Raw genomic sequence first — 24,883 nt, 5'->3', positions numbered from 1 at the left:
GCCCTGGCAATCTTGTTGGACTAGCCCCTGGGGGGAAGGGCTTGGGGAGAGGGAGTGTGTTGGGGTAGATGCTAGTGTGAAGCAATGTTACTGGAGGCGGATATTGTAGCACCACGGCAAAATCAGCCCCCACCCTTTCAGCCTTCCGGGGAAACGTGTGATGCCAGCTACGGCCAATCCGGCCCTGCCTGTATCTACCCACCTAAACCAGTTTAACCAGTTGTTTCCTACTGAGACAGCACCCTCAAGTTTCTTAAAGAAGCAAAAGAGAATAAACATAATCGGACTTCACACTTGATAGATTTTAATTATGCTAGCAGTGTCAGACATGATCATCAGGTCGAGCATAGGGGCATTCTCTACCCCAGTTTCCCTGGAGTAATGCCAGTCTTACCTTGGTGCCCGGAACAGTCTTGTGGAGTGCATGGGCTAAGTGTATCAGAGTAAAATGAGCTCTCATGCCTGACACACATGTGAACTCTGAACACATTTATTAAGGCGAAAATAAACAATCTTATTATATCACAGGATTTAGTGACAAAGGCTCTCCTTTGCCGCAGTGAGCATCTAATGCTAAATCCACTCACAATACGTGGAGTTTTATAGGCTTTTGCATAAAAATCACCAAGAGAACACATGACAGAAACAGTTACATTGTTGCAGATTTTTAGGCGGTCATTCTGACCGCGGCGGGCGGCAGTAGCCGCCCGCCATGCGGTTACCGCCATATGGCCGCTCCGCGGTCAAAAGACCGCGGCGGCCATTCTGGCTTTCCCGCTGGGCTGGCTGGCGACCGCCAAAAGAGCGCCCGCCGGCCCAGCGGGAAAGGCCCTGCAACAAGGAAGCCGGCTCCGAATGGAGCCGGCGGAGTTGCTGGGGTCCGACGGGTGCAGTTGCACCCGTCGCGATTTTCACTGTCTGCTAAGCAGACAGTGAAAATCTTTATGGGGCCCTGTTAGGGGGCCCCTGCACTGCCCATGCCAGTGGCATGGGCAGTGCAGGGGCCCCCAGGGGCCCCACGACACCCATTCCCGCCATCCTGTTCCTGGCAGTAAAAACCGCCAGAAACAGGATGGCGGGAAGGGGGTCGGAATCTCCATCAGCGCCGCCATGGAGATTCAGCCCATGCAGGGGAAATCGGGCGGGAAACCGCCGGATCCCCTTTTCTGACCGCGGCTTTACCGCTGCGGTCAGAATGTGCTGGGAAGCACTGCCAGCCTGTTGGCGGTGCTTCCATGGTCCGCATGGTCTTGGACCGCCAGGGTCAGAATGACCCCCTTAGAGTGTTCTGATGAGAAAGGTCAATAACCTTCTAGAAGGATACAAGAAATATAAACTTATATCAATTGATTACTTGTCAATCCTCGCTTGGAGATGCCAAGCATGGTAGTAAGACTAAAATATGTCAGAAGTGGCATGGCCTGTACCATAGAGCAGGGGATTAGAACCTGTGCTCTGGGGACCTCTGAGGTTTCGCAAAGCCTCCTCAGGGGGTCTGCGACTGCATAGAAAATTAAATAATATTAACAGATTAGGTCCCCAGCTTACAGTAATAACTCAGTGTGGGGGTCCCCATATTCCAATAATGATTCAGTGGGGGGCCCCTGGGTTTTAGTAATGATAAAGTGGGGGTCCACAGATCTCAAAAGGTTGGGAACCACTGCCATAGAGGCTCACACAGGTAAACAAAAAATGGTGTCAGATAACTTGGTAAAGTTAGGGCAATGTATAGAAATTCCCACCACAAACTTTGACCCAGGTCCCATCAACATAAAATACACAGTAACAGTTCATCTTTGGTTTACCTTTGAGGTCACTCTGGGGTTTGGTGAGGTCGACAGTGGTTATTTAATAATAAAGGGGTTCATCATCTTCATGGTAAATGATTAGACAGGATTTAGTACAGACTACAGGTGCATAAGATGCTTACCAGAGACCATGAATGGAGGGCTCCTGATATGTCACAGGCATTCATAGATATTGGAAGAGGACAGCATACAATTATTTGTGGCATGCTTCATTATCAGTGTCCTCTTCCCAACTAGGAAGGTAACTACCACCTTTGTGGACTCAGCCAATAGCAATGGGAGTTCAGAATACATTTTCCTTCTAGACAAGTGCCAGGATACATATATTAAAACTACCTTAGGGTATGCTAGAAATATTTCTCTTTTTATTGTCAGGATATGATTAAACCAGAACAGGACTGGATGAGTTATCAAAATAATGTTTCATACAGCCATTTATAATTGCCTACATGTTTTATAGCACTCATTTGGTCATCATCCTTTTTCAGGGCTATAAACTATCCCTGACTTATCTGCATTAGATTCCATGCATTAAACTGTGATGAAGTATAAGGTTCTTAGGTTCTCATACATGTTTGGAGGTATTTTTTGTTACCTTTATTGTGTTTTTATGAGCTTACATGACTTGAAAAGGATGCACATCCCTGTAGTCACACCTTCATCAAGGGGTAGTGTGGGTTAATTTACCTAGATTCATCCATTCCCCATCATAACGCAAAGTGGGTAAATCTAAGTAAATTAGATATTGCTCCTGGGTCACGCCTCACTGTCGCCGTACCTCATGCAGTGGCAGCATTGTTGCTAAGGACCATAATGTAGCACAGTTCAATGTCCAGATTTATTCAAATATCAGTGTGCTGCCTTGGTAAGATGACCTTCATCAATTACCACTTCAGTGTACCCCTCTTCCCTTGATCAGAGAACCCATGGCTCTCTCCTCACCACTGCCCAACTCACAAAGCCCTGAATTTATCTTACAGATTTATCTATGCCTAAAGATGAAATGTTATATTATGTTAATGGTTCTCAGAAATGCTGAAGTTGGACAATCTGGGCCTGATTACGAGTCTGGTGGTCTCAACACTAACAGACTCGCCGTTGCAGTCGGACCACCGCAGCTGATTTCCAAAAACGTAGTATGTTACCTTTAGCCAGACTAAGAGCTGTGGATAACCACTTGAATATCTGCGGAGAGATCCTTTTTAAATTAGAGGTATCATGTAATATGGAAAATCGGGGTGAAAGAGAGACAATATCAGGTAGTGGTGCCCTCAAATTGCTTGCTATTTTTGTCCAAAAAGGATGAATCTTGGGACATTCCCATAAAACATGTACAATATCGCAGTTGGGTTGCTGACATCTCCAACAATTGGAGTTTGGGCTAAGTTTAGCAGAGTAAAGTTTAGCGGGTGACCAATGCCAGCAATGAAGTATTTTAAAGTAATTACATTTCAATCACGTATCGATTGAGAAGGATCTATCAATTAATATGGAATATAAACCAGATACAGTACCTTTGAAATTTTTCCATGTGCGAATATAGTGAGCAATAGATGGTTGCATTATAAAATCCATACAGGAGTCTGTTTTGGAATTTAAAATGGACGATAATAAAATAAAATTATTAAACTGTGAATTTGGAAGACGATATGTTTCTTGCAATTGCGAGAATGATCTCAGGGAATTATTTTGTGTATGTAAGCCTGATAGCAATTAAGCTCTCTACCCTTGTAGGTAATAGCAGAATTATTCCAAATTGGGGCACTTAAATGAATATAAGCATTGCAGTTTATTATTCGATGAGCTTTTTGCCATGCTAATTCAGAAGAGTAAATAATTGGATTTGAAAATTGTGAATATTTTGGGTTTTTGGTATATTAAACGGCCATGGGGGTAGTAGTTTTCAACAAAAACTGTTCAAAATTCGCCCATAAAGGGATATTACAATTTGCGGAGAACATGTATGTTGAATGTGCTAATTGTTGGGCCAACACATAATTTTCCAAAGGTGGGAGTCCTAAGCCTCCTTTTAATGAGGATGAGTGTAATGTTGAGCTACTTATGCAAGGTTTATTTTCGCGTCAAATAAAACGAGATATCAAAGATGAGGTGTTTTTGAAAAAAGTAGAGGTTACAAGGAGTGATAGCATGCTGAACACATAATTGAATTTTGGAATTGTATTCATTTTAATAATTTGTACTCTACCCCACAATTAAAGATTTATTTGAGACCATCGTATAAAATCCTGTTTAAGTTTATCTACAATAGGATTCAAATTATCCATCATTACATTCTTCAGCGCAGGGTCAAATAAAATCCCAAGATATTTGAGTTGAGAAGATCTCCACTTAAAAGTAACATTACCAAGGGAAGCTAGTGTAGTACAATTGTTCATTGGTAGTGTTTCACATTTAGACCAATTAATTTTATACCTGGAAAACTTCAAAAAGCAATTTAAAAGGGAAAACAAAGTATTAGCCGAAGAATCCGGATTTTATAGTGTCAATAATAAATCATCTGCATAATAGAAAGCTTTTACCTCTCTCATAGGGATTATAATACCTTTTATATTGATATGTTTTCAATGGTTCAATGTCAATGGTTCTAAAGCAAGAAGAAACAACAATGGAGAGAGTGGACATCCTTGTCTGGTACCACGAAAACATTTAAAGTAGGAAGATGTAAAGCCATTGCATGTAATTGCAGCAGTTGGGGAGTGATACATTCCTCTGGTTAAAGTGATAAAATCTGTTCCAAAGGCCATTCTATCCATAGTTCGGAATAAATATCCCCATTCCACTCTATCAAAAGCTTTCTCTGCATCTAGGGACAATATATTTTATTACGTTGTTGCCAAAGTAAGTGTAAAGTTGTTCGAAGATGATTTGAAGAGGAACGGGGTAGGACAAAACTGAGTTGAGATGGATGAATAAGTGATGTAATAACTGAATTAAGATGAATCACAAGTATTTTTGCCAACATTTTAATGTCGGAATTTATCAACGAAAAAGGTCTGTAGCTAGCACATTCTAGTGGATCTTTGCCAGGTTTCAGAATTATAGTGATACGTGCTCACATCAATTCTGGAGAAAAGTGTCCTTTTTTTTAATGCTTCATTAAAGAAAGTTTGCAACAGTGAGGTTATTTGAGTTTTCATAATCTTATAAAATTGAATAGGAAAGCCATCTTCTCTGGGAGCCTTACTTGTAGCTAAACAATCAATAGCTTTTGTAATTTCTTCTAATGTTATTTCCCCTTCAAGGTTTTTTTTCGGTTCTTGAAATAATCTTGATATTTTAAATTAATGAAAAATCATCTTCCTCTTTAATATCTAGGCACTGTAACGATGTATATAGTGTTTCATAATAAATTTGAAATTGTATCAGTATATCAGATGGTAGTGTAAAGAAGTTGACAGAAGAATTTTTAATTGCAGATATTGTTCTGGAGGATTCTTGTTGGCGTAATTGATATGCTAAAAGTCTTCCAGCTTTCTCCCCCCTTTTCATGATTGCGTTGACTATTTAAAAAGAGACATTTTTCTGCATGAGATGCATATAGATTGTTAAGTTTAAATTTAACTGAGAGTAATTTCTTTAATATCTCGGGAGAATCGTTTTTATTATAATTGTTCGTAAGTGATAGAACCTCTTTTTCCAAGGAAAACCTTTCAGTATTTAACTGTTTTTTGAAGACAGATGATTCTCTCATGATCATACCTCTAATCACTGCTTTGCCAGCTACCCAAAGAGTACCAGCATCTGTAACTGAATTCTGATTTTCTTTAAGAAATTGTTCAACATGTTGACATAAACTTAGTTTTGCTTGAGGTGTTTTAAAGGAAGAAACATTAAATCTCCAATTGGATTTAGGGGTCTGTGCTTTTCCAACATTAATGTGTATCTCTATTAGATCATGATCTGAAAGGCTGCAGGGAATAATTCCTGCATGTGTTATCAACTGTAGTGTTGTAGAGGACGTCAGGAAGTAATCTATTCTAGAACGAATTAAATGAGAACAAGAGGTAAAAGTATAATCTCTATCATCTGGAAGTAATAGTCTCCATGGTTCTTGTAGTGCAAAATCTTCCATAAGATCTTTTAAGATATGTCTGTCAATTGTGTGATGGGTATCAGGTTTAACCGATCTGTCAATGAATGGACATTCCAATCTCCCCCAATTATTAGTCGTGTAGATCCAAAAGATGACAATAACCTACTAATCTGAGAAATAAAGGTCGGTTTGGAGTCAGTGGGTGCGTAGATTGTACCAATAATCATGAAGGAATTTCTAACACAAATTTTAGCAAATGCATAGCTACCGTTATCGTCTAGCCATGTTTGAATAACTTTATATGGCAGGTAATTATGAAAAATAATAGCTACCCGCACTTACGAATAGGAGTGTTATCATTGTTAGAATTGCTATGGGTTATGCTAGCGTGTATAACTTGACCAATCCAATCTCTTTTTAATTTTTCACTTTCTGACTCTGAGATGAGTTTCTTGTAACAATGCAATATCTGGTTTTTGTTGTCCAAGAAAATTAAGTATTTTCTTTCTCTTAATAAAATGTGTTAAACCATTAATATTTAAAGAAACAACATTCAAAGGTTTCATCTGATAAACTGACATATTCAAGATAAAGATAAAAAAAATAGTGATAAGAATAATACAGTTTATAGGAACATAGAGAACTCGGATTATAACTTTAGAAAAAAAGTTGATATTTAGGAGAGAGGAAAATTAAAAGGGAGAGAGAAAGAAATAAGAAAATTAGAATATATCAATACAGATAAATGAATGTGAATATGAAGAAAGACCAGAAATGTAAATACAGAATCAAATTAAAATTAAGAATAAATTGAAATAAGAAATGATTATTTAAGAAAACTAGCAACACAAATTAAATTGTCCAACACAGAGTGATAAGACAGTTAGTACACTTACCAACTAAATCTTTAAACTGAGGGGATAGACATATTGCACCACGAAGTGGTGAACAGAGACGAGGGTGATAATGGCAATTCAAATATGAGATAAAATATCCGAAAACATGTTAAGATATAGTTGCATAGGAAAGAAGAGGACACCAAAGGAAGAATATTTTTTTTAAAATACCCTAAATTCAAACTCAAGAAAAACATGATGCAGAAAACTTCAAAACACTAAGAGGAAAGAAGAGTGCAAAACATTATTGCATAAATTATTACGTTTCTATCATGATCAAGGTTTCAAAGGTGATCTAGATTTATCTCTAGGTTGATGTTTATTCCATGCTTTAAGTTTACCGCTATGAGACCAATGTTGTTGAACAGTCTCCCAAACTCCTTGATCAGCATTGTCCGGAGTAGTAGATGTAGAAGATTCTTTTATGGGTGGTGGAGATGAAGATTTGTGATCCATCTCTGAATCTTGGTCATCTAAGTCATTCAAAAATAATTGCAAATCATGAGGATCAAAGTACTCCTTGGTTTTCCCTTGAAAAGTCACAATCATAGGGGCAGGTTCCAAAATACCATATTTTAAGTCTCTCTTCTTCAGTCTGGTGCGTACATTTAAAAATTGTTTCCTTTTAAGTTTGGTGGGTGCTGAAAACTCTGCAGTGATAATAACTTGTGATTTTCAGATGCATATGGACCGTGCTTCTTTGCTACCATAATAATTTGATGAGCTTGGTGATGTCGCGAGCAGCAGGCTAGAATATGCCGAGGATTTGTAGGGCGATCTGATGTACGGAGCGGACACGATGGGCCCTCTGAAATTCCAATGGAACTGTAAAGGTGATGTTCATCAGGGTTGGTATTAAATTGGTCAAAAACTCTAAAATGTCATCTTTCTCTATTTGTTCCGGAAGACCTATGATTCTAAGATTGTTCCTTCTACTGTGGTCTTCTAAGTCAATAATTTTCTGCTGCAAATACCAGATATCATGACTTGTGTCAGGAGTCTTATCGAGACGAGACTCAATTTCCGTAATGCGACTATCCATTGTCTGCATACGACTATCCATTGTCTGCATACGGGAATGAAATTTAGTAACGTCATTTCTTAATCCTTGAACTTCCATGGTATTTGCACAGACTGCATTAATAACAAACGTAATTGAGGTTCTTATATCTAGTAGTTCTTTCAATATTGTGTCCATAGCTGCGGAAGGTAGATCAGTGGATTCAGCCATTTTACACTTTGTCAGTGGTGTCAGATTTAGATAATAGAGCTGCACTATATGATAATTGTCTTGTCGCTTTAGATTCTGACATAGGAAATATTTTTCAATTTTCGTCCAGACTTCTTCCAGTATCAGGTGATTTATTTTTTTCCTTTCTTTTCCCCTTTTTTTTTATTTTATGGTCTAAAGACTCAGAAGACATTTTCTGTAGTAAGCACACACTTTATTTTTCGTTTTTCTATTCTCTTTTTAATTTCCAAAATTCCCATTAATCATGCAGACTTGAGGGATCTCTCGATTAGATAGTGCAACTTGTTTTTGATGCTCAAAGTGTTTTTACGTACTTCTGACTATTTGTAAGAGTGAAAAAAACAGGAAGCAATTCACCTTTATTTTAAAAGAATGCTTCCTCTTTATTTGCAGATCACCATTTTAAGCTTTTCAAATAGACATTTCCTTAAGCTTTAACTTCAGTAGTTACACAGTGATTTGCTTTCAAGCAATAAATCCCATGCATCTGCCATCTCTATTCTCTTTTTTTTATTTATTTCTTGGAGTTTAGAGAAAATGTATTCTGGCAAGTTTCCCTGTCTCTGTTGCTCCGACTCTAGAAAGCAGCCTTCATCTTCTTTGGTGCCTGGCTCCACTCCCACATGTCTGCAGATTACTGAGAAAGCCTTTCAACTAATGATGCATGTTTGAAGAGATAATCACGTGTGGGAAAGAAAAAACTTCACTGTACCTTTGATTTGCAAGTCTCTTAATGTGAATTTGCACCGCAGACCGAGTTGAAATGAAAGCCAGGCCAAAAAAGTGGCTGCGCAGAGGTTTGTCCTTTGTTCTTCCTTGGGTGTGACCCCCGTTTCACTGTCCAGGTTGCAGATTCTAAAGCTTTGTTGCGCACTGCCAGTGGCTGGTTCTAGACTCCTCTGAACTCGCGCTGTGGCATATCCTAAATTCTAAGTTCCTTTGCACTCTCCCAAGGTTCCAAACCGGTTTGGGCTCACCAAAAGTCTTGGTACTCTCAGGCTGCAGGTCCCAGTTCCCGAAGCCCTTGTGCATCCATGTTGCCTCCTTTGTACCTTCTCAGAGGCAGGTTCCAGCCTCCGCTGTGCTCTCCGATCTCCAGCAGCGGGTCTCAGCCCTCTTTTCACCCTCCCCAGTTGGAGGTCACTGTCTCGTTTCTTCTCTCCTCGGTTGCAAGCGTTGCGTTCCGCTGCATGGCCCTGGTGCTGGTTTCCAGGCTATTGTTTCCCGGGTTCGAGACTTCCAGCCTCCAGGAGGTGGGCTCTGTTGTCTCCAACGAGCCTCCCCTGTGCTTTGTTTATCGAGGAGAAGAAATTAGTTTTTTTGTAATTTCTTGAGAGCAGTGGTGCAGGGCCCAGGGGGCCGGTGCTTCAGCTAATCACTGACCCCTCGAACAGCATAAGATGTTAGCGGTCCCCGGAGGAAGGCTGACCCACTTCCACCGGCAAAGCGGTGTCCAGGTCAATTTTTGGTGTCTAAAGCTTTGCGTCCCGCTCATACTCGGCCCACTACTCCTCCAGGGGAAAGTTCAACATGTACACAGCAGAGACTAGGCATCAATAATTAAGTTTTCACTACCGTACCTCCGTGTGGTCTGAGGAAACAGCGCGTTTCATGGGTCAGCATGCCAAGGTCTGCAGATGAAGGCACCCCAGGCTGCATGTATTGGTGGTGACCAGTTGGTGCATCGCAGTGTTTTATCATCAGCCGTTGGTGTCCTTGCCCGCCTGTGCTGCTTTATTGTGATTCCATTGGTTTCCACTGGCTTACCGCAAAAAAGGCCTCTCCTCTATCTTTTAAATTTGGCACTATGAGAAACTGGCCATTTTGAAAGAAAAATGTGTTTGTTTCGATGACTCCCATGAAGCTGCAGAATGCCCGGAGGTCGAGACTTCAGTCCAACATTATGGAGATGGATGACCGGTGTGGAAGAGGCACCAGAGTTCAGGGAGCGTAGAATTGTCTGAAATTCCACTGTACCTTCTTAATACAGAAGACTTTGAATGCTAAATAATATTGTACCCTTAAGGCCAGTAATTCATTGAAGACCGGGCCCAAAGACAAGAAGCTGCAAGAAAACACGCCCTTTGTTATTCCCTGGGCGTGGCCCTGTAGATGAACAAGGCCGCAATTACTCCCTAAAAAGTGCAAGCCCAATTAAAATAGAGCGATCACTGGATAGCTTGGAGTTCCCATCTATAGAGATTGAGTTAAAGTGAAGAGTTTTGCGGTTTATGGATGTGAAAAACGTTCTGGTCTCGTCCTTGGCCTTGGTACCTCACTCAGACGCCGCCGTCACTCTCGGCGGCAAGCTCCACCCCTCCAGCTGGAAGAAACTTGGTGTTTCCTTCATTAAACACAGGGAAAGCGGACACGTGCGTTTCAAATCTCAGAAGTTAACAGGCCTCAGCACACTTATCTTTGACACAGATTTATTTGTAGCAGGTAAAAAAAAGTGCTACTAGCAAAAATGCCTCCTGTTCTTATACTACGCTTGTGAACAGGCTCCGAGGGCTTTCTCCGTCTGTCATGAAGACATGAGGGTGACGAGCTTCGCAGGCGTGCGTCCTTTGTTCATTTACAGGTGAGGTTAGTTGAGGAAATGCGGTCACTAATTCCCCATTAAAACTGCAGTTTAAATCCAAAGGAAGCAATCCTCGAATGCCATCAGCATTGCTATTAGCTTAATCCCTGTTAGAAAGAAGAATGCTGCGGTCCCCAAATAATAAACTGCTCCAGTCTCAACCCTAATCATGGCGCCTCACACAAACGCCATTACCCTCGGCAGCAAACTCCTCCCCTCATCATACAAGCTCTTGATGAGGAGAACTGTTCGTTGCGGCATGCCATAATCTCTTAGTATACACCGGAAGCAATCATGGTAAAAAAGATGGGTGTCTCTGCCACTCTGCACACTGCTCTGTGAGTTGTGTGGGAAAAAGGTTTGATCAACACATCCTCTACTATTGCAGAACCCTGCCTATTCTTTTCTTAAGTGCCTATCCATAGCATAAGGATTATGCTGTGTAATGATTTTCGCTAGACTTTTACTCTGGATTGACAGAAGGGTGATTCCACATCAGTTGTTTCAGTTGAATAATGCACTCTTCTTTGGGATCTTTATGTTAAATGTCTTGGCTACAATTGTCTGGTAACTTCTTTTCCTCCCAAATTGATGTAACCCGTGATTGGAGGATCTTGGCTGATGTTTCAGGGTCTGTATTGAACATTCCTGCATTCAGGTTTTCTTGCCAGGAGCTTTTCCATTTTTGACTGATCAGATGACCAGGATGATTTCTTCTCTCTGTGGTTGGGCGGTATTCAATTCCAAGTCTATCTCTGCTTCTCGGATTTCTTCTTCACTTGGAAACATTGTTGTATATCTGTTCAGAGGATCAGTGTCCCTTCTAGAGTCTTATTTGAGGATTGACCCAAGTCATTCCAATTAGAGAGTTGTTGATCGTGGAGAATATGGGCATAAAGTATTATTACAAAATCCCATGAAGGATTTAGCATAAGGGCAAACTATGAGGTCCTCCACCTTAGCATGTTTTGCATCTTCTCCTTACTCCACGATGATATGTTCCACATACTTGAAACTTCAAATCAGTTTTCCAAAGGTGGACAATGTTGTCTCTAAAGCCTTTCCAAAGTTTTTCTCAAGACAATTATGTTCTTCTCATGGTCAGGATCAGATAATGCTTGCCCTAGAGAGCCAGTACAAAGAACCAGAGGCTCACAACATGAATTGCAAGGAGATAATACACTCTGCATATTGTGGTTTTTAGGCTATGTACATAAGCGCTTCACTGTTCTTTCGTAGGAGCTTACATGTGATAAGATGTAGGGAACTTAAGAATCCTAGGTATTTACTCACATTTTCCACATCTACTGGGGCAAAGCATTGGGAGCTCATTACATGTGATAAGATGTAGGGAACTTAAGAATCCTAGGTATTTACTCACATTTTCCACATCTACTGGGGCAAAGCGTTGGGAGCTCATTACATGTGATAAGATGTAGGGAACTTAAGAATCCTAGGTATTTACTCACATTTTCCACATCTACTGGGGCAAAGCATTGGGAGCTCATTACATGTGATAAGATGTAGGGAACTTAAGAATCCTAGGTATTTACTCACATTTTCCACATCTACTGGGGCAAAGCGTTGGGAGCTCATTACATGTGATAAGATGTAGGGAACTTAAGAATCCTAGGTATTTACTCACATTTTCCACATCTACTGGGGCAAAGCGTTGGGAGCTCATTACATGTGATAAGATGTAGGGAACTTAAGAATTCTAGGTATTTACTCACATTTTCCACATCTACTAGGGCAAAGCATTGGGAGCTCATTCAAGAAGAGTGGCTCATCCTAAAGGGACAGCAAATGAAAAAGTCACTTTGCTCTATCCACTTGCATGTTGAGAAGAAGTCGGTCCATGTGTCCAGCTTTTGTATTGGCTGCCTCTGATAGTTGTGAGTGCCATTGTAGATTGAATGTCAACTTTGGAGTCTCTTGTGTTCTCTTTTTCTAGTGAGATAACTCTTGCATGCTCAAAAGGAATGGTGAGCTTTGTGGGACCCTGCTGACCTCACAGCGATGCTCTGGCCACCAAAGCCATTACGTGGGAGGTCCACAGGAAACATGCAGGATGGTCATGTTCACTGAGGCAAAAACTGTCATAAGTGAAGCACATGACAAGGGTGCATACTCTCTTGAGCTGTGCAAGGTACAATTCCTTCCCAACATCATCCCTTTAAAAGACAGGAATTCAATAAAATATCAGTTGCCTGATAGTGAGTGATTTAGGTAGAGACCTCACTGCACTGAAGTTAGGCCGGGGGAAATTTAAATTGCTCGAGTGTATTTCATGAAATTTTAGGAATTTCACGTTATGGTTTCTACACGATATTCACGAAATTACTCCATTATGCCAACACATGTAATTACGTGCTATTCATGGTAAAACGTTATCACGAGTGCATAGAAAACAACAGAACATGAGTGGCCGTTCTTCGCGTGTCTTGGTTAAATGTGTTCTTGCACCAAAAATTGACACGAGATTCGCATTTTGCGTAATTAATTATGCATAATGTTGCATCACTTTGCCAACGTTTTGCATAATTACACAAAAGCAGATAATGCGAATTTTGCACACCCATAACTGAAGCTTTTTCATGATCTTTGAAACACAAAATGGTTACACAAACACAAAATGGTATGTGTTTACTGCAGCACAATTGCAAAAAAAGAACCTAGGAGAGCCAGCCTGCACAATGCACTTTCTGAAACTGACTCTGTTATGAATATCGCCTTTGCGAACAAGAGAAAGCATTCGCTTTCTTTGTTCCAAATTTGGAAAATCAATGAATACAGCTATTACATTACAATTAATGAAAGCTTGGGCATAGCACATAAAAGAAAACTCACGTATGAGGTAAAAAGGTAATTCAATGTAATGTTACTTTGTGTTGGTTTTCTGCTGTGTGTTCTGCAAGAGGCGCCTTACTCGCGTGCCTGCGCTGAGACTGTAAACTGTTCACTGCAAAGACAATTAGTAGCCTGCGAGTCTGTATGCAAACAATGGTGACCACATACACTGGCAAAGAGACACAAACCTTTACTGTACTTGAGACAGTTTTTAGTATTGATTCTTACCAAGAATGCCAGCGGGTGCCTGGCTCAGCTCATGGACATATTAAATGGCCTTCACAAGTAATAATATTATAAACAAATTTGGCTCAAGTGTCAAAGCACACCTCTCCACCCCAGAGAGGCACATCTTATTAGCAGAGTTGAGAGCAGAAAAACATGGCACCTACAAGTTAGTCTGGCCCAGCATCAGTTTTACATTTCACAATTCCTCCCTCTTGTGCTGTTTTATTGTGCAACTCTGTTCAACATCAGACAATTCCATGTTCATTAAATGAAACAGACCATGGGGGTCATTCTGACCCTGGCGGTCGGTGATAAAGCGGCGGCCAACCCGCAAACCGGCCGGCGGTCAAAAAAATGGAATTCTAACCCTGGCGGGAACCGCCAACGCAGGCCGCCACTTTAACACTCCGACCGCCACGGCGGGACCGACAAACAGCGCGGCGGTCACCGCCAACAGGCAGGCGGCAGACAATGTACCGCCCACCCTATCACAACTCACCAATCCGCCACCTTTTCCGGGGCGGGAGCCCCGCCGATAAAAACACGGCAGAAACAGACTACGAACGGGAAAACGCTCACCTATACACACTCCACGAGGAAGGAGGACAGCATGGAGCCCGAATTACACATCCTACCAGCTATTGTCTACCTGCTCATCTACCAGGAGTACGAACGCCGGCGCAGACGACAACGGTGAGTACTGCACCTACGACACAGGCGAGGGGGGAGGAGGGAAGCTTACGGGCACACACATGCGCCATACACCCACCCCCCCACCACAAATACCTACACCCCAATGCCGAGCAACAAGTCAGAGTGACACCACACAAACCCCCCGGAATAATGCAAAGACACAATTTAAATGATCTATAAAATATATGTATAAATAGCTCCATTGAAGGAATGGCAAATATGCCATATAAAAGATACAAAATTAAGGAATGAACATAGTCAACAATATATCCATAGGCAAAAAGTCCTGCACATTCCGTCAAAGTTCCATAGTCCGTGGGCCAATGTGCACAAACACAGGGGCAAAGCCCACACAGGAGACCAGATACCATTGGAGAGAACACTGCAGGGGCATCAGATGATAAAACTACAGGCACCTCAGGGGGAAGGGAAGGAGGGGCACCTCAGCCACATGAGTCCACGACGCCAGATCCACGAGGGGCCTCCATGCCCACTGTACCATCCTGGGGAGTGCAAAGCCACAGTCTCACAAGTCCCTACAGTGGGAGGCTTGCCCACTGGACCATCCTAGGGAGTGCAAAGCCACAGTCCATCAGATGGATTACCGACTTCACTGTTATTGGAGGAGGCATGGTGCCCAGAGTGCTTCCTGAAGACCTGCTCGACACAGAACCGGCACTGTCAATGGGCCAGCGGTGCTTGAGATGAAGGGCCCAGCGGGGCGGTGCTTGAGACGGCGGGGCCCAGCGGTGCGGTGCTTGAGACGGCGGGGCCCAGCGGTGCGGTGCTTGAGACGGCGGGGCCCAGCGGTGCGGTGCTTGAGACGGCGGGGCCCAGCGGAGCGGTGCTTGACAGGAAGGGCCCAGCGGAGCGGTGCTTGACAGGAAGGGCCCAGCGGAGCGGTGCTTGACAGGAAGGGCCCAGCGGAGCGGTGCTTGACAGGAAGGGCCCAGCGGTGCGGTGCTTGAGATGAAGGGCCCAGCGGTGCGGTGCTTGAGATGAAGGGCCCAGCGGTGCGGTGCTTGAGATGAAGGGCCCAGCGGTGCGGTGCTTGAGATGAAGGGCCCAGCGGTGCGGTGCTTGAGATGAAGGGCCCAGCGGTGCGGTGCTTGAGATGAAGGGCCCAGCGGTGCGGTGCTTGAGATGAAGGGCCCAGCGGTGCGGTGCTTGAGATGAAGGGGCCCAGCGGTGCGGTGCTTGAGATGAAGGGGCCCAGCGGAGCGGTGCTTGAGACGGCGGGGCCCAGCGGAGCGGTGCTTGACAGGAAGGGCCCAGCGGAGCGGTGCTTGACAGGAAGGGCCCAGCGGAGCGGTGCTTGACAGGAAGGGCCCAGCGGAGCGGTGCTTGACAGGAAGGGCCCAGCGGAGCGGTGCTTGACAGGAAGGGCCCAGCGGAGCGGTGCTTGACAGGAAGGGCCTAGCGGAGCGGTGCTTGACAGGAAGGGCCCAGCGGAGCGGTGCTTGAGACGGCGGGGCCCAGCGGAGCGGTGCTTGACAGGAAGGGCCCAGCGGTGCGGTGCTTGACAGGAAGGGCCCAGCGGTGCGGTGCTTGACAGGAAGGGCCCAGCGGTGCGGTGCTTGACAGGAAGGGCCCAGCGGTGCGGTGCTTGACAGGAAGGGCCCAGCGGTGCGGTGCTTGACAGGAAGGGCCCAGCGGTGCGGTGCTTGACAGGAAGGGCCCAGCGGAGCGGTGCTTGAGATGAAGGGCCCAGCGGAGCGGTGCTTGAGATGAAGGGCCCAGCGGAGCGGTGCTTGAGATGAAGGGCCCAGCGGAGCGGTGCTTGAGATGAAGGGCCCAGCGGAGCGGTGCTTGAGATGAAGGGCCCAGCGGAGCGGTGCTTGAGATGAAGGGCCCAGCGGAGCGGTGCTTGAGATGAAGGGCCCAGCGGAGCGGTGCTTGAGATGAAGGGCCCAGCGGAGCGGTGCTTGAGATGAAGGGCCCAGCGGTGCGGTGCTTGAGATGAAGGGCCCAGCGGTGCGGTGCTTGAGAGGAAGGGCCCAGCGGAGCGGTGCTTGAGAGGAAGGGCCCAGCGGAGCGGTGCTTGAGAGGAAGGGCCCAGCGGAGCGGTGCTTGAGAGGAAGGGCCCAGCGGAGCGGTGCTTGAGATGAAGGGCCCAGCGGAGCGGTGCTTGAGACGTCGGGGCCCAGCGGAGCGGTGCTTGAGACGTCGGGGCCCAGCGGAGCGGTGCTTGAGACGTCGGGGCCCAGCGGAGCGGTGCTTGAGACGTCGGGGCCCAGCGGAGCGGTGCTTGAGACGTCGGGGCCCAGCGGAGCGGTGCTTGAGACGTCGGGGCCCAGCGGAGCGGTGCTTGAGACGTCGGGGCCCAGCGGTGCGGTGCTTGAGATGAAGGGCCCAGCGGAGCGGTGCTTGACAGGAAGGGCCCAGCGGTGCGGTTCTTGTCCCGCCGGGACCCTGTTCAGCGGTGCTCCTCCCGGCGGGACCCTGTTCAGCGGTTCTTGTCCCGGCGGGGCCCTGTTCAGCGGTTCTTGTCCCCGCGGGGCCCTGTTCAGCGGTTCTTGTCCCGGCGGGGCCCTGTTCAGCGGTTCTTGTCCCGGCGGGGCCCTGTTCAGCGGTTCTTGTCCCGGCGGGGCCCTGTTCAGCGGTTCTTGTCCCGGCGGGGCCCTGTTCACCGGTGCTCCTCCCGGCGGGGCCCTGTTCAGCGGTGCTCCTCCCGGCGGGGCCCTGTTCAGCGGTGCTCCTCCCGGCGGGGCCGTGTTCAGCGGTGCTTGTCCTGTGTGTCTAGGGAGCCAGACCTGGGCAAGACTTCCCGCTCATTCACCATCCGAACTTGCGGTCGCGGCGCCCTCCTGTGATGGAGTCCTGGGCCCGTGGGTGTCGTCCGTCACACCCGGAATGGGGCTGGTGGGGCCCTCCTGGGCAGCTCGCCTGCTGCCTGACTTCTCCGCCCTGCTGCCCTTGTCCTCCTTCACTGGAACTCTGTGGCCCTTGGACTCCAATAGCCCTGCACTATGGTCACAGTAGAAGCAGGGCTGGTGGTGGCTGAGGTGCTTTTTTTACTCTTACCAGATGGAGGGGGTGGGTCAGTGATTGGAACGAGCTCAAGGTTCGAAAGGAAAAGGACTTTGGAAGGACAGGGACGGGTAGGTGTAGTGGGTTTGGGAGTGGAGGAAGAGGATGTGGTTGTAGGAGAGTCAAGTGCGCTGTCTTTGGGTGCAGGTGCTTGTGACAGAGGCTGTCGTGAGGTGGATGGCTGTTGGGTGGGTGGCTGCCTGCGTTTGTGTGCTTTGGAAGAGGGGGTGACGGACACACTGGGAGAGGACACAGGGGACGTGTAAATGGCAGTGGGGGTGGTGACTGCACGTGTGCGGACTGTAATGGAGGGTGTGCTGGTGATGGAAGTACTGGCTGATGGTGGTGTGCATGCAGGTGTGAGTGGAGACGTCACAGGGAGGGAGGAGGGAGATGAGGTGGGGGACACAGAGGTGGTAGTGACTGTTGGCATGTCTGCATCTGGATGTTGCTTGGGTGAATGCTTGTGGGATCTGTGGTGCTTATGTCTGGATGAGCTGCCCTTGGGTGTAGAGGTGTGTGCAGGCTGGTCTGATGGTGTGGATGGGATAGGCAGAGGAACAGGAGACTGGGACTGGGTGGAGGGAGTCAGAAGAGGGAGGCTGGAGACAGGGACAATGGCTGCCGTCAGTGCTGAGGCCAGAGCGTTGAACGATCGCTGATGGGCAGCCTGACCCGAATGAATGCCCTCCAGGTATGCATTGCTCCGATGCACCTCCCTTTCTACACCCTGGATGGCATTCAAAAGGGTAGACTGCCCAACAATGAGTGTCCTGAGGAGGTCCATGACCTCCTCACTGAGGGCAGCAGGGGTAACTGGGGCAGGGCCTGAGGTGCCTAGGGCGAAGGAGATGCCCACCTTCCTGGGCGAGCGGGCACGGAGCGAAGGCTGAGGGGCTGCTGGGAGGGCGGTGCTGGTGCGCTGGGTTGCGGCTGTACCTGTTGTGGCGGTGGGCACGGATGTTGCCGCCACCGCTAGGGAGCTCCCTTCCGAGGACGTGTCGGTGTCGCTGACGTCTCCACGGGTCCCCGTTGTGGAGCTCCACTCGCCCTCCATCTCACTGGTGTACTCGGAGTCTGTTGTATGGCCCTCCGGGGCCATGTGAGATGCAGCTCCCTCGTGCGCCGATGCCACTTCTCCTCCGCCTGATGATGCTAATGCACACATGAACAGGAAGACAAAGAAAATGGGGGGGGGGGGAGAAATGAAGACAGGTTGAGTGCATGCATGGGCAACACCGTTGTCGGAGAGGACAGACACAGAAGCCCCCTGAACTAGGCCGCGCAATGGGGGTACACTACTCAGTTATTGTGACTAGGCCTACGGGTCTATGGACGACAAATGCACACATGGGTGAGGCCGGACCATGGATAGCTGTACTTGGCACCCTACAGAGGTGGGGGGTGGGGGCACAGGGCCGTGTCTAACGGAGGGGCCTAGCCTACAGAATGCGCCCTGGCCTGGAGATAGCCACAGCCCTCCTCCCCCACCCAGACACCTTCACTGCGTGCAAAGATAGCAGAATGTGCTGATACTCACCCCCTTGTGTCTGCTGTGATTTCCTCACGCGCCCATCCAAATCGGGGTAGGCCACCGCCAGGATCCGGGACATCAGGGGGGTCAATTGGCGGCTGGCACCCCTCCTACATTGGGAGGCCATCCCCAGCAGAGACTCAGCGGTCTTTCTGGTCCCGCGGCGGATGTCCTCCCACCTCTTTCGGCAGTGGGTGCCCCGTCTGTTGTGGACCCCCAGGGCCCGGACGTCCTTGGCGATGGCACGCCAAATGTCGATCTTCTGATGGGCGCTGACCTATGTGACATGTACAGGGTGGTAAAGGAAATCGCATCAGTTTTCTGCCTGGTCAATGTGAGTGGCACCCCCCTCCCCAACCTTGCCATGTGGCACATGCTCTCATCTTTCGTGCGTTGCACTCCTCATTCGTTCCCCTCCCCACCATCTTACATACACCCCACTCAACCCAGGCATAGCCCATTCAACGTGCACCCTGTGTACTAACCTGTTGGTCTGGAGGACCGTAGAGTAGCGCATACTGGGGGAGGACCCCATCAACAAGTTTCTCCAATTCTTCGGCAGTGAAGGCAGGGGCCCTTTCCCCAGTCGCAGCAGCCATTGTATCTCCCAGACCGAGGTCACAGCAGCACTTGCAGTATAGGTCCTCTCCTGTGGATGATCAGGTCTCGAGTGATTAATCAGATAGAAAAGGGCGGCCACGCCCGCGGCGGTGCGTACCGCGACGGTGCGTACCGCCGGCGCACATCGTCATTGGCTCCTGAGTCCCATAGGGTTCAATGTTAACCAATGCTGCTTTGCGCCGCGGTCTTCGACCGCCTACCGCCACGGTGTGCCACGCCAGCGCAGTGACCTCACATCCCGCTGTCACACTTCACAGGTCAGGCAGCCGCCATTTCAAGGGCCCACATGGCATGATTTCTACTGCGTCACACAGGCCTAGGCCTTGCATTGCCACTCATACAAGCCGTTCCATGCATAGCGATTCGTGTACTGTGCAAGCTGTGTGAACGAACCTGTGGGTTGCTTGACTCTGTGCTCCATGTTGTCCTTCCTAGGCACCGTCCGCTGGGACTTGCGAGGAGAAGGATGAATCCTCCCGTGTACCGACCGCTGGTGGACCTGTCGACAACGGAAGAACGACATATCCTACTTACATACCGGCTTGACAGAGCAACTATACATGAACTATGTGCCCAGCTGGAGCCAGACCTGATGTCCCCCATCCGCCAACCCACAGGGATTCCCCCTCTGGTGCAGGTTCTGTCAGTACTCCATTTTTTGGCAAGTGGGTCTTTTCAGACAACAGTGGCCATATCATCTGGGATGTCTCAGCCTATGTTTTCTAAGGTTTTGTCCAGTGTTGTCTGCCCTGATGAAATACATGCGGAGCTACATTATTTTCCCTGAGGTGGGCGAATTGGCTACAGTGAAGGGTGATTTCTATGCCCTTGGACATATCCCCAACATCATTGGTGCCATTGATGGGACCCATGTGGCTTTGGTTCCCCCCAAAGAAAGTGAGCAGGTGTACCGAAACAGAAAAAGTTATCATTCGATGAATGTCCAGGTGGTCTGTTTGGCTGACCAGTACATCTACCATGTAAATGCCAAGTTCCCTGGGTCAGTGCATGACGCGTATGTCATGCGAAATAGCAGCATCCCTTATGTGATGGAACAGCTACAGAGACACCGTGTGTGGCTAATTGGTGACTCTGGTTACCCCAACCTGTCGTGGCTACTGACCCCAGTGAGGAATCCCCGGACCAGGGCAGAGGAACGGTACAATGAGGCCCATGGGCGATCTAGGAGGATCATAGAAAGGACCTTCGGGGTCCTGAAGGCCAGGTTTAGGTGCCTGCATATGACAGGTGGATCCCTCATGTACTCACCAAAGAAGGTGTGCCAGATCATCGTGGCCTGCTGTATGCTTCACAATGTTGCATTGCGACGCCAGGTGCCTTTTCTGCAGGAGGATGGTCCAGATGGTGGTGTTGTTGCAGCTGTGGAGCCTGTGAAGAGTGAAGAGGAGGAAGACGACGGGGACGACACGGACAACAGGGATACAGTCATACAACAATACTTTCAGTAGCACACAGGTAAGAAACAGCCACCCCAATTTACATTTACTTGAGGCCTCATGCGTATCCACTGTCTGTTTTTCCCCCCAGTTCCTGTTAACTGATTTGTGACTTTCCCTTCCCTTTTCAGAGCTGTATGACCCACTGCCTGACTTCAGCTTTGTTTGCCCATGGACTAAAGCTTATTGAAATTGGTATGTTGTCATCACAAAGTAACTGGACATTATTGAACCGTTATGTGTAATACATTTGTTAAGAATACAAACAGACTCCTGTTTATTTAAGTGGAATAAGTGATTTATTTTAAGTGCTACATATAGGTAAATGATTGGGAAGCGGGGATGGGTGGGGGTGGAGTAATGTCCATGGCAGAGTCCGGTTCTCAGTCGCACAGGTGCATTGTCCATATGCCTGTGGAAGGATGGAGCAGGGGCAGTTCAAGGTTGGACAGGGTGACAATGTGGGACAGTGGGATGACATCAGGGGGTATCTTAGGCTGGCGGGGGTCTTGCAATCCTACTCTGTCTTCTTGTGAGATCTCAGGTTCTGCTTGCGGCGTGGTTCTTCTTCTGCAGGAGGTGGGGTTCTGGTGACCTGTCGTTGTGTGGGGGCCTCCTGTCCACTAGCGCCGGCGGAGGTGGTAGGCTGTTCCTGGCCTGGGCTAGTGACAGGGGCCCTTTGGGGTGCCACATGGTCCCGCAATGTGGTGACGATCTGGGTAAGGGCCAGGACGATGGTCCCCATTGCGGAACCGATGTTCCTCAGTTCCTCCCTGAACCCCATGTACTGTTCCTCCTGCAGTTCCTGGATCTCCTGGAACCGGGCCAGTACCGTCGCCATCGTCTCCTGGGAGCGGTGGTATGCTCCCATGATGGAGGAGAGGGCCTCTTGGAGAGTCGGTTCCCCGGGCCTGTCCCCCCCTGTCGCACAGCAGCCCTCCCAGTTCCCCTGTGTTCCTGGGCCTCTGTCCCCTGTACGGTGTGCCCACTACCACTGCCCCCAGGTCCCTGTTGTTGTTGGAGTGGTGGGTCAACCTGGGTGCCCTGTAGTGGTGGACACACCGCTGATTTACGTGCCCTGGAGACAGAGGCATGGGCCCGCTGGGTGGGAGCTGTGCTGGTGTTCCCAGAGGGGGTTAGGTCTGGTGTAGCCTGTGGCTGTCTGTGGGGAACCGACTGTCCAGAGGTCCCCGATGGGCCGGGCTGGTCGTCTGGCTCCAGGGAGGCAGAGCTGCTGTCATCGCTGGGGGCCTCTTCTGGGGGTGGGATGGACATCTCTGGACCCTCCGTGGTGGTGTGGTGGCGTTCAGGTCCTGCAGGGGTATAAAGGTATGGTTATTGCATCTGTGTGTGGCATTTCGTGTGATGGGTGGGTGTCCGTGTACCCATGTGCAGGCATTTCCTTGTGGGGGCTTTTGTGAGGGTGGCTTGTGGGGGTGATGTGTGTGTGCAGTGGGCATGCTTTGGTGATGGGTGTCCATGCTTTGTGGTCGCATGCAGGGCTTGGTGTTGGGATGGGTGGGTTGTGATGGTGAGCCTTTTGCTAGGGGTTGGTGTGATGGGGGAGGGGGTGAGGGTGGGGGTATGATTTGGCATGCAGGTGGGGTGGGGGTGGGAAGCAGTAGTGAAGATTTGCCTTACCAGAGTCCATTCCTCCGCCTACTCCTGCGAGGCCCTCAGGATGCAGGATGTGCAAGACTTCCTCCTCCCACGCGGTAAATTCTGGGGGAGTAGGTGGGGGTCCGCCGCCAGTCTTCTGCACCGCAATGTTGTGCCTTGATACCATGGAACGCACCTTCCCCCGTAGGTCGTTCCATCTCTTCCTGATGTCCTCCCGATTGCGTGGATGCTGTCCCACCGCGTTAACCCTGTCCACTATCCTTTGCCATAGCTCCATCTTCCTGGCAATTGTGGTGTGCTGCACCTGTGCCCCAAAGAGCTGGGGCTCTACACAGACTATTTCCTCCACCATGACCCTGAGTTCGGCGTCACTGAACCTGGGGTGTCTTTGGGGTGCCATGGGGTGGTGTGGTTGAGGTGTGGGGTGGCGTTTGTGGTGATGTGTGGTGCGTGTGGTGGTATGTGGTGTTTGGTGCGTGGATTCTGTGTGGGTGATGGTGTTGTGTGCCTCTGTGTTGTGGGATTCTCCATTCTGTGGGTGTGTGTTTTATATTGTGTTGGGTGTGTGGGAGTGGTGTTAGTATGTGTATCAGGTGTGTGTATTTTAAATTGTCCAATGTGGTTGTGTTTTGTAGATGTGTGTGTATTTTGACTGCGGCGGCGTGTACCGCCAATGGAATACCGCGTTTGAAAGACCGCAGCGTGGATTTGTGGGTCGGAATGGTATGGGCGTATTTCTGTTGGCGTGACGGTGGAGGTTTGGTCAGCGCCATTTTTTCGCTGACCTTTGGTGTGGCGGATTTTTGAGGATGTCGGGTTTTTGGCGGTTTGCCAGTTGCGGGTCAGAATGACCGTGGCGGTTTGCCGTGGCGGTGTTATGGCGGCCTTCTGGCCGGCGGTAAGCGACTTTTACCGCCGAGGTCAGAATGACCCCCCATGTCCCTCTCCATCTTCTATAGGTTGTAAAGTATAATTGTCAAGTTCATTGTTATCATAGGCTAGGGAAGTTTTCTTGCCTCTTGTAAGACCTTGTATGGAGGTGATGCTAGCTTGGTAAGAACGCAGAGCAACAGGAAAACTACAGCACTGATTTAGACATTTAGGGCCAGATGTAGCAAGGGTTTTGCGACTCGCAAATGGTGAAAAACGCCGTTTGCGAGTCGCAAGAGCCTCACTGGAATGCAGAAATGCATTTTGCGAGTCGGATCCGACTCGCAAAATGCATTTCCGACTCGCAAATAGGAAGGGGTGTTCCCTTCCTATTTGCGGCTCGCAATGCATTTTCATTTGCGACCGCAAAGTGGATGGTAACCCAGGCGCAAATGGGAAGGGGTCCCTGTGGGACCCCTTCCCCTTTGTGTCTGGAAAAAAAATAGTTTTTCAGAGCAGGCAGTGGTCCAATGGACCACTACCTGCCCTGAAAAATACCGAAACTAAAGGTTTCAGTTATTTCTTCAAAGTGCAGCTCGTTTTCCTTTAAGGAAAACGGGTTGCACTTTGAAAAAAAAAAAAACTGCTTTATTAAAAAGCAGTCACGGACATGGTGGTCTGCTGTCTCCAGGAGGCCACCATCCCCGTGAGTGCCCCTACTCGCAATGGGGTCGCAAATTGCGACCCACCTCATTAATATTAATGAGGTGGGTCTTTGCGACCCCATTGCGAGTTGCAGAAGGTGTCTGAGACACCTCTCTGCATTGCACATTGCAAGTCGCAATTTGGGAATCGCAGGGACTCGCAAATTGCAAGTCGCAATTTGGAATCTTCCTACATCTGGCCGTAAGTACTGTCATCTCCGCATTGAGAAATACACTTTGCAATCCGGGTCAAAGGTCCTAACATTCAAGTCTGTCTTTCACAGTATGTAAGTCTTTGACCATTTGACATCTGTTCTTTATTCTCTATAATGGTGTCAGACTATAAGTACATCATTAGACAGCTATTATGGCACAAAGAGTACCCATAGCTACTATTGTAATGGTGAGAGTCATACTGTTCTGTGGAATGACAGTCCTTTGTGCCACCAACTGAGTTGGTATGAGTTCAAGGGCATTCGCAGACGAACAGGCCAGGTTTTCTACTTCCTCAGCAAATTGACAAATCTCTTGAAAGGGTAGGTACACTCAATCACTTTGAATCATGATGGCAAAGAATCATGCAATTTGTCTGAAATGTTTCTTTTATTTCTCCAGCCATGGCAAAAAATTGTATGTTGGATGGTGGATACCAAGGACACTATGAATGAGTCAAGTCTTTGGGTGG

Source organism: Pleurodeles waltl, chromosome 6 (assembly GCF_031143425.1).
Source record: "Pleurodeles waltl isolate 20211129_DDA chromosome 6, aPleWal1.hap1.20221129, whole genome shotgun sequence".
Lineage (NCBI taxonomy): Eukaryota > Metazoa > Chordata > Amphibia > Caudata > Salamandridae > Pleurodeles > Pleurodeles waltl.
Note: the sequence above shows the minus strand (reverse complement) of the source record.